Source organism: Lygodium microphyllum, chromosome 30 (assembly GCF_053477565.2).
Source record: "Lygodium microphyllum isolate KBCC chromosome 30, Lygodium_microphyllum_v1.1.10, whole genome shotgun sequence".
Classification (NCBI taxonomy): domain Eukaryota; kingdom Viridiplantae; phylum Streptophyta; class Polypodiopsida; order Schizaeales; family Lygodiaceae; genus Lygodium; species Lygodium microphyllum.
Window position 1 is genome coordinate 65,464,137 of NC_141164.1, and position 9,725 is coordinate 65,473,861.

The window sequence follows — 9,725 nt, forward strand, 5'->3', positions numbered from 1 at the left end:
CGGCGTCTCCGAATTCGATCAGAGCGACTGACGTGACTTGAGATGGGATCTCGAGGCCTGCATACTAGTTAATGGGCGGACCTTGGAATAGCAATCCCTGGGGATTTCTGGAATAGCCTTCGGGCGAATTATTTGATGTATTCCAAAGACTGATAAATAAAGATCAAATGTTGAAAAGGAACTTGCTTGACATTGTTTTTCTATGTCAATGCCTAAGTTACGTGAAGAAACCATAGTTTAATTGGTTAATTAAGGAAGCTGCCTTTGCTTGTCAAACTAAATGTGATAGGTAATTAGATAACTAAAGCAACCTGAGGAAAGTGCGATGGATGTGACCCTAGGTCCATCCTATGGAAGGGTGGTCCTGGTTGGCGGGAAACTTTTCTCAAAGGATTTGACAGCGAGGTAACAATGACCTAGAATCTATAGAGCTAGAGACTCAATTTATGCTATTTTAGGAGAACGGAATGGGACTATGCCTTATGGGCAGAGAGGTCGAGCTTCGCATCCCTCTCGTTTCCCATTCTCCTTGATCCAAGTGCAATATAAATCTGCTTTTACCCTGTCTGCATAAAGTAGTTCGTCTAGTGCTCGACTCTAGCTACTTCTGAGGAACTTGGCTATTAGAAAAACCCTAATTCAGGTCGGTCCTAAGTGAGAACGGCCGGAATGCTTCCGCTTCGAGGCAGACTCGGGAAGACCTAGATCACAAACCCCGTGACATTATTTGTGAGTGCTGGGCGACGCTTTCTAGACTCTCTTCCCAACGGGCTAAGACATGTCCTACAACTGGATAGGGGGACGTGTTACAGGATTTATACTGCACTTAGTTCAAGGAGAATGGGAAACGAGAGGGATGCAAAGCTCGACCTCTCTGCCCGTAAGGCATAGTCCCATTCTGTTCCCCTAAAACAGCATAAATCGGGACTCTAGCTCTATAGATTCTAGGTCATTGTTACATGGCTGTCAAATCCTTTGAGAAAAGTTCACGGCCAACCGGGACCACCCTTCCATAGGACAGACCCAGGGTCACATCCATCGCACTTTCCTCAGGTTGCTTTAGCTATCTAATTACCTACCACATTTAGTTTGACAAGCAAAAATAGCTTCCTTAATTAACCACTTAAACACTGGTTCCTTCACATAACTTAGGCACTGACATAGAAAAACAATGTCAAGCAAGTTCCTTTTCAACATTTGATCTTTATTTTTCAGTCTTTGGAATACACTAAATAATCCACTCGAAGGCTATTCCAGCAATCCTTAGCGATCGCTATTCCAAGTTCCGCCCGTTGACTAGTACGCGGGCCTCAAGATCCCATATCAAGTCACGTCGGCCTCTTGTGCAAGATGATTCGGGCCTTTCTTGTGAAGAGCGTCAATGTGTATGTGCCTAACCCTAGTCACATGCTTGATGATCAACAAGTTGTAATGCCAAGCCAAGGAGTCCTTGAGCTACGGCCTGACAGGATCTTAGATGTTAGGGAGAGGCATTTGAGATCCAGGACCCTGAGAGAATACCTCATCCAATGGAAAGATTACCCCAAAGAGGATGCCACTTGGATGGATGAAAGTACTCTCAACCAACAATACCCCCAGGTTTTCTCGAGATGAGGACATCTCAATTCCTCTAAGGGGGAGAGAATGTAATATTTTGGCAATGAAATATTGAAGACCCTAGACCTCGTGCAAAAGAGTTTCAAAGTAACTTCTCGCAACAAAAACATAACCCTTGGGCTAAGTGCTCCCTCCACGTGCATTAATAATCACCAGCCCCGTGTCGTGTATGGAAAGCCATGGCTCAAAAACGTAATCCACGTCGGGAACACCCCTTTCACAGAAAAAAAAGGGATAATTTTTGCAATTTGTTTTTTTAAAACTCTCTCTCCTTCACCCATTGCATGGCAGGGAGAGGGAGTATGTGTGGAGTAGGGAGGAGCATGGGGAGGGGAAACATGCTGCCTGCCACTTGTGTGGCTACCCCCCTTCACATTATATATGAAACCCCCCTCCCCAAGCCTGAGGGGAGGGAGGAGGATTGTGCTATCATGCTATCTGCCACCCCGTGGAAGCCGCCCACTTGCTGTTGCTGCCAGGACTGCTGCCACCGCCTGTTGCTGCGCCCCCGCCTTCATCATCATCATCATCATTGTCATATTCCCAATCATCACTCTCTCTCCACGTCATCTGCCTATGAGACAGAAGCTTGGAAGCTTCTATTGGAAGCTTCTATTAAGGCTTCCATAGGCCCTGTTCACTTGTGCCTTCCCTGGGTTTTCCAAAACCGTGACTACAAGGCCCCATTTCCTATGCGGAAGAGGAGACTCTCGGGCAGAGTGACTTCGAAACGCGTAAGGGGAAGCTCACTGAGTCAAAAGCTACTGCGTCAATGGCTCCGAAGCAAAAGTCTAGAGGAGCACACGCGGGAGCTTCCACCTCGAGTACTGGAGCATTTTCAATGTATGACGCATAAGTTAAAAGATGAATTTGTGCGAAGGCGTCCTTGTTTCAACTCGCAAAGGATAGGACATATAACACATAATGCATTTAGGTAATAAATTCTTGGTTGTGTCTCGTGATTAAGGCAATCATAGACAGACGTTAAATGTTGTCTAAAAAGTTGCATTGAAAAGAAAAAAAAAAGATTTATGAACTTTGTCAATAAAACTGATATAATCCAATTCGCATGCAATGAATAGTTACAATTTAGATTGGGTTAAGTGATAAAAGATGGATTAAAATCAATAATGGACTCATGACATTCGCTCATGCATGAAGCTCTTTTATCAAAGTTTGAAATTGTGACAGGATGCATTTTCACTAAAATACTAAAGCTTTGAATTTGATGCATTTACGTGGGATTTACGAGAAGTAGTTCTGGACGTCAACTAATACCTTTTAGGGCAAGGAAAAGAAACAATCATTGTAGATCTTATAGCTTCATAGAAGGAAAAGGTCTATGGTCTTGAAATCGCATATTTGCATGGAATGTTACATCTTGCAGTTACTTACATCTTTTAGGGGAAAGTACTTGCAAATCTAGAAGGAAGTATTTGCATCTTTAAAAGGGAAGATCATCTTAAATCATGGGTTGGATCAACTAAGTAATTTGCATATAATTTAATAGCTTACATGATAATCATAAGGGTATGATTAGTTAGCATATGACGATCATCTCAATGTGCTAGGTAGGGCTAAGCTATGATAAAATTGTGCCTAGTAGTATCACACTTGGGTTGCCGACTTATTACTTCCAATCTTAAGGGTCCTACCCACATCCACGAAATATTAGGATTATCTAATCGCCATGCAAGAATGATCTAGGGTTCCTACCCTTAGGATCAGTTGACCAAATACTAGACCTCTGCAAGGAATTTAGGAACCCTAGGGCCAAAACGACTATCATCCTAGTAGGGTCAAGGTTTTGGATTGGGTCACTAGGACTCCCAAACCCTACATCTTGACCAAAGGTATTCTTGACCAAGGAATACCATGTGATAAGAAAAATAATCCCACAAGTTAGGTGCTGACACCTATCTCATGCAACAAGTTGCAACGTTGCATGGTTTTGTGTCTAAATCACAAAATAGTATTGCCACTCCTTAGAACAAGTTTGGCGAGTTCTAAGTACAAGTCTGATTTTCTAGAGGATGAGTAGTGATCCTGCTACATCACCCTTCCTTGGGGCTGATTTGCGAAGTTAGGTGAGTTACCAATTTGCTAAGAAAGCAGTTGACCAACCAAGTTAGGGCGACGAGGTTGCCCAGGATTTATTGTCTATAATTTAAGGATACCTAAAGTAGTGACAATTTGGGTCAACAGGGTATAAACCCTAACCCAAGGATAATGGGTAAACAAGCAACTTAGCTTAGGAAACCCTTGGGATCTTGCCAAGTCGCGATTGATCCAGGATCGAATGCTGGAAGCATTCGAGGAGAAGGAATCACACCTTAGCAGTTGGCCGTACAAACAACCATTGGAATGTTCTTGATTGTACTCTTAGGTGTACTGTTTGTAATTCTTTGCTCAAAGAACTAATTTAGGAAAAGTAACTAATGCTTCAGGTTGAAATCCTGGAGGGAGAGGTGGTACCAGTTACCTTTGACTGTCTGCCTGACCCTATCCAGGGGGTTGTTAGCCACGCCAGGTACGTGGACCAAACCCGCCGCCACGAGAGGTCTCTCTGTGGGTGCTACTTCGAGCAGGAGGATGCTTGGGTGCCAGGGGATGCTCTGGCCATAAATCCCTTGTCTCTGAATCCTCCACAAGAGGCTGACATGACTCGAGATGGGACCTCGAGGCCCGCATACTAGTCAACGGGTGAAACTTGGAATAGCGATCGCTGAGAATTGCTGGAATAGCGTTCGGGCGGATTATTTGATGTATTCCAAAGACTGATAAATAAAGATCAAATGTTGAAAAGGAACTTGTTTGACATTGTTTTTCTATGTCAGTGCCTAAGTTACGTAAAGGAACAAGTGATTAATTGGTTAATTAAGGAAGACATTTTTGCTTGTCAAACTAAATATGGTAGGTAAGTAGATAACTAAAGCAACTTGAGGAAAGTGCGGTGGATGTGACCTTGGGTCCGTCCTACGAAAGGGTGGTCCCGGTTGGCTAGGAACTTTTCTCAAAGGACTTGACAACGAGATAACAATGACCTAGAATCTATAGAGCTAAAGTCCCAATTTATGTTGTTTTAGGGGAACAGAATGGGACTATGCCTTACGGGGTAGAGAGATCGAGCTTCACATCCCTCTCGTTTCCCATTTGTCTTGAAGCAAGTGCAATATAAATCCGCTTCGACCCTAATGTTTCTGCACAAAGTAGTGCATCTGGGGCTCGCCGCTAGCTACCTTCTAGGAACCTGACTATTAGGAAACCCTGATTCAGGTCGGTCCTAAGTGGAAATGGACAGAATGCTTCCATTTTGTGGTAGACTCGGAAAGACCTAGATCGCAAACCTCGTGACATTCCTTGGGAGTGCCGGGCGGTGCTTTCTAGACTCTCTTTATGATGGGCTGCTAAGATGTGTCCTACAAGTGGACAGGGGGACACACTACAGTTGGTATCAGAGCTTATTTTTTAAAACCCTATGTTGATGCAGTGAGTAGGGAGGAGCATGGGGAGGGGAAACATGCTGCCTGCCACTTGTGTGGCTACCCCCCCTTTACACTATATATGAACCTCCCCTCCCCAAGCTTGAGGGAAGGGAGGAGGATCGTGCTGTCGTGCTACCCGTCGCCCTGTGGAAGCCGCCTGCCTGCTGCCACCACCAGGACTTCTGCCGCCGCTTGTTTCTGTGCCCCCGCCTTCATCAGTATCATCATCATCATCGTCATCATCCTCTCACACGGGCACATGGTTATGAGGGTATGCCTCTAACCGAGAAGGTGCATGGCTCAAAACCTGGGGAGTCGGTCGAGGAGAAATGAAACCTCATTTTAGGAAAACCCTGATTCAGGTCGGTCCTAAGTGAAAATGGTCGAAATGCTTCTGCTTCGAGGCAGACTTGGGAAGACCTAGATTGCAAACCCCGTGACATTCCTTGTGAGTGTTGGGCGGCGCTTTCTAGACTCTCTTTCGGACGGGCTGCTAAGACGTGTCCTACAAGTGGATGCCAACTATAACGTGTCCCCCTATCCACTTGTAGGATACATCTTAGCAGCCCATCGGAAAGAGAGTCTAGAAAGCGTCGCCCGGCACTCATAAGGAATGTCACGGGGTTTGCCATCTAGGTCTTTCCGAGTCTGCCTCGAAACGGAAGCATTCCGGCCGTTCCCACTTGGGACCGACCTGAATCAGGGTTTCCCTAATAGTCAAGTTTCTTGGAAGTAGCTAGCATCGAGCCCCAGACGAACTACTTTACGCAAAAACATTAGGGCCAAAGCGGATTCATACTGCACTTGATTCAAGGAGAATGGGAAACAAGAGGGATGCGAAGCTCGACCTCTCTGCCCGTAAGGCATAGTCCCATTCTCTTCCCCTAAAACAACATAAATCGGGTCTCTAGCTCTATAGATTCTAGGTCATTGTTACCTCGTTGCCAAATCCTTTGAGAAAAGTTCTGGCCAAAACCTTGACCAGAGGTATTCTTGACCAAGGAATACCATGTGATGAGAAAAATAATCCCACAAGTTAGGTGTTGATACCTATCTCATGCAACAAGTTGTAACATCGCATGGTTTTGTGTCTAAATCACAAAATATATTTCCACTCCTTAGAACAAGTTTGGCGAGTTCTAAGTACAAGTCTGATTTTCTAGAGGATGAATAGTCATCTTGCTACATCACCCTTCCTTGGGGCTGATTTTCCAACTTAGGGGAGTTACGAATTTGCCAAGAAAATAGTTGACCAACCAAGTTAGGGTGACTAGGTTACCCAGGATTTAGTTATCTAATTACCTACCACATTTAGTTTGACAAGCAAAAATAACTTCCTTAATTAACCAATTAATCACTGGTTCCTTCACGTAACTTAGGCACTAACATAGAAAAACAATATCAAGCAAGTTCATTTTCAACATTTGATCTTTATTTATCAGTCTTTGGAATACATCATATAATCCACCCGAAAAGGCTATTCCAGCAATCCTCAGGGCTATTCTAAGTTCCGCCCGTTAACTAGTATGCGGGCCTCCCATCTCGAGTCACGTCGGCCTCTTGTGCAGGATCCGGAGACAAGGGATTTATGACCAGAGTCTCCCTTGGCACCCAAGCGTCCTCTTGCTCCAAGTAGCACCCACGGAGAAAACTCTCACGACGGGTTCGGACAATGTACCCGGCGTGGCTAACAACCCCGTTGGATAGGATCACGCAGACAGTCGAAGGTAACTGGTACTGCCTCTCCCTCGAGGCTTTTAACCTGAAGCATTAGTTATTTTTCATGAATTAGGTCTTTGAGCAAAGAAGTACAAACAGTGCACCTAAGCATACAATCAAGAATATTCCAATGGTCGTTTGTATGGCCAACTGTGCTAAGGTGTGATTCCTTCTCCTCGAATGCTGGGATCTCGAGGCCCGCATACTAGTAAACGGGCAGAACTTGGAATAGTGATCCTTGAGGATTGCTGGAATAGCCTTCGGGCGGATTATTTGATGTATTCCAAAGACTGATAAATAAAGATCAAATGTTGAAAATGAACTTATTTGACATTGTTTTTCTATGTCAATGCCTAAGTTACGTAAAGGAACCAGTGATCAATTGGTTAATGAAGGAAGCTTTTTTTTCTTGTGAAAGTAAATATGGTAGGTAGTTAGATAACTAAAGCAACCTGAGGAAAGTGCGATGGATGTGACCTTGGGTCAGTCCTCGGAAGGGTGGTCCCGGTTGGCCGGGCACTTTTCTCAAAGGATTTGACAGCGAGGTAACAATGACCTAGAATCTATAGAGCTGAAGACCTGATTTATGCTGTTTTAGGGGAATGGAATGGGACTATGCCTTACGCGCAGAGAGGTCGAGAGCTTCGCATCCCTCTCATTTCCCATTCTCCTTGAACCAAGTACAGTATAAATCCACTTCGACCCTAATGTTTCTGCGTAAAGTAGTTTGTCTGGGGCTCGACGCTAGCTATTTCGGAGGAACTTGACTATTAGAGAAACCCTGATTCAAGTCGGTTCTAAGTGGGAACGGCCGGAATGCTTCCGCTTCGAGGCAGACTCAGGAAGACCTAGATCTCAAGCCCCGTGACATTCCTTGTGAGTGCCGGGCGGTGCTTTCTAGACTCTCTTCTCAACGGGTTGCTAAGACGTGTCCTATAAGTGGACAGGGGGACACGTTACAATTGCTATTGGAGACATCTGATAAAAATTAAAACGATACAGAGAAGATTAGCATGGCCCCTGCGCAAGGATGACACGCACAAATTGAGAAATGGTCCAAATTTTTATTAGATGTCTCTTCAGAGACATCTGATATCGCGGTGGAAGCTGCCACGTGTGCTCCTCTCGACTTTTGCTTGGGAGCCATTGACATAGTAGCTTTCGACTCAACAAGCTTTCCCTTATGCATTTCGAAGTCACTCTGCCCCAGACTCTCCTCTTCTGCACAGGAAATGGGACCTTGCAGTCATGTTTTCAAAAACCCGGGGAAGGCATGTGTGAACAAGGCCTATGAAGGCTTAATAGAAGCTTCAAATAGAAACTTTCAAGCTTCTAGGCAGATGACATGGAGAGAGAGTGATGATTGGGAAGATGACGATGACAACGACGACGACGACGACGACGATGATGATGATGATGATGATGATGATGATGATGATGATGATGATGATGAAGGCAGGGGTGCAGCAGCAGGCAACGGCAGCAGTTCTGGTGGCGGCAGCAGGCGGGCGGCTTCCACAGGGCAGCGGGTAGCACGACAGCATGATCCTCCTCCCTCCTCTCAAGCTTGGGGAGGGGGGATTCATATATAGTGTGAAGGGAAGGGTAGCCACACAAGTGGCAGGCAGCATGTTTCCCCTCCCCATGCTCCTCTCTACTCTACACATACTCCCTCTCCCCGCCATGCAACGAGTGGAGGAGAGGGAGTTTTTTTTAAAAACATTGCAAAAATTATCCCTTTTTTTCCGTGAAGGGGATGTTCCCACGGTGGATTACGTTTTTGAGCCATGGCTGCCTATACACGACACGGGGCTGGTGATTATTGATGCACGCGAAGGGAGCACTTAGCCCAAGGGTTTTTTTTTTGGTTGCAAGAAGCTACTTTGAATTGCTTTTGCGCGAGATTTAGGGTCTTCAATATTTCGTTGCGAAAATATTACATTCTGTCTAGCCTCCGTTAGTAATCCGAAGCACGCATTGCAATTATAAACATAACCTGGAACACCAAGAATTTGTTCCATTCTTCGCGACTCTGCAGGCCAGCATCCATAAATAAGTAAGGAAATGTTCTTAATGAGAACATTGCTCTACTTCCCCTCATTAAGTTCCCTTGTAAATATTAGATTTCGTTGGTTCGCTCTGATACCAACTATAACGTGTCCCCCTGTCCGCTTGTAGGACACATCTTAGCAGTCCATCGGGAAGAGAGTCGAGAAAGTGCTGCCTGGCACTCCCAAGGAATGTCATGGGGTTTGCGATCTAGGTCTTCCCGAGTCTGCCACGAAGCAGAAGCATTCCGGCCGTTCCTCACTTAGGACTGCCTTCATCAGCATCATCATCATCATCATCATCATCACCATCAATTATCATCATCGTCATCATCTTTCCAATCATCACTCTCTCTCCACGTCATCTGCCTGTGTGACAGAAGCTTGGAAGCTTCTATTAAGGCTTCCATAGGCCCTGTTCACCCGTGCTTTCCCTAGGTTTTTCAAAACCGTGACTGCAAGGCCCCATTTCCTGTGCAGAAGAGGAGACTCTCGGGCAGAGTGACTTTGAAATGTGTAAGGGGAAGCTCGCTCAGTTGAAAGCTACTGTGTCAATGGCTGCGAGGCAAAAGTCAAGAGGAGCACACGCGGGAGCTTCCACCCCGAGTACGCAAGTGGACAATGCCCCGATTCTTAATGCCCAAGTTTCGATAACATTCCCGCATGAAAAGGATGCTTTAAGCATATTTTTAATTCACATAGGGAAACTTAAATGCATTTACTCATTCGATTTACAAAGTTTAGTGGCATGTTGAGCACTTGCATTTGCTTGCACTTCCGTGGTCAGAGTACCTGCATTTTCAACGTATGACGCATAAGTTAAAAGACAAATTTGTGTGAAGGCGTCCTTGTTGCA

At 45.2% G+C, this 9,725-nt stretch overlaps 1 pseudogene; it reads left to right on the forward strand.

The window, feature by feature from the left end:
- The first annotated feature begins 7,776 nt into the window (after positions 1 to 7,776).
- Positions 7,777 to 7,887, forward strand: LOC148009944 (U6 spliceosomal RNA; annotated as a pseudogene).
- Positions 7,888 to 9,725: the final 1,838 nt, after the last annotated feature.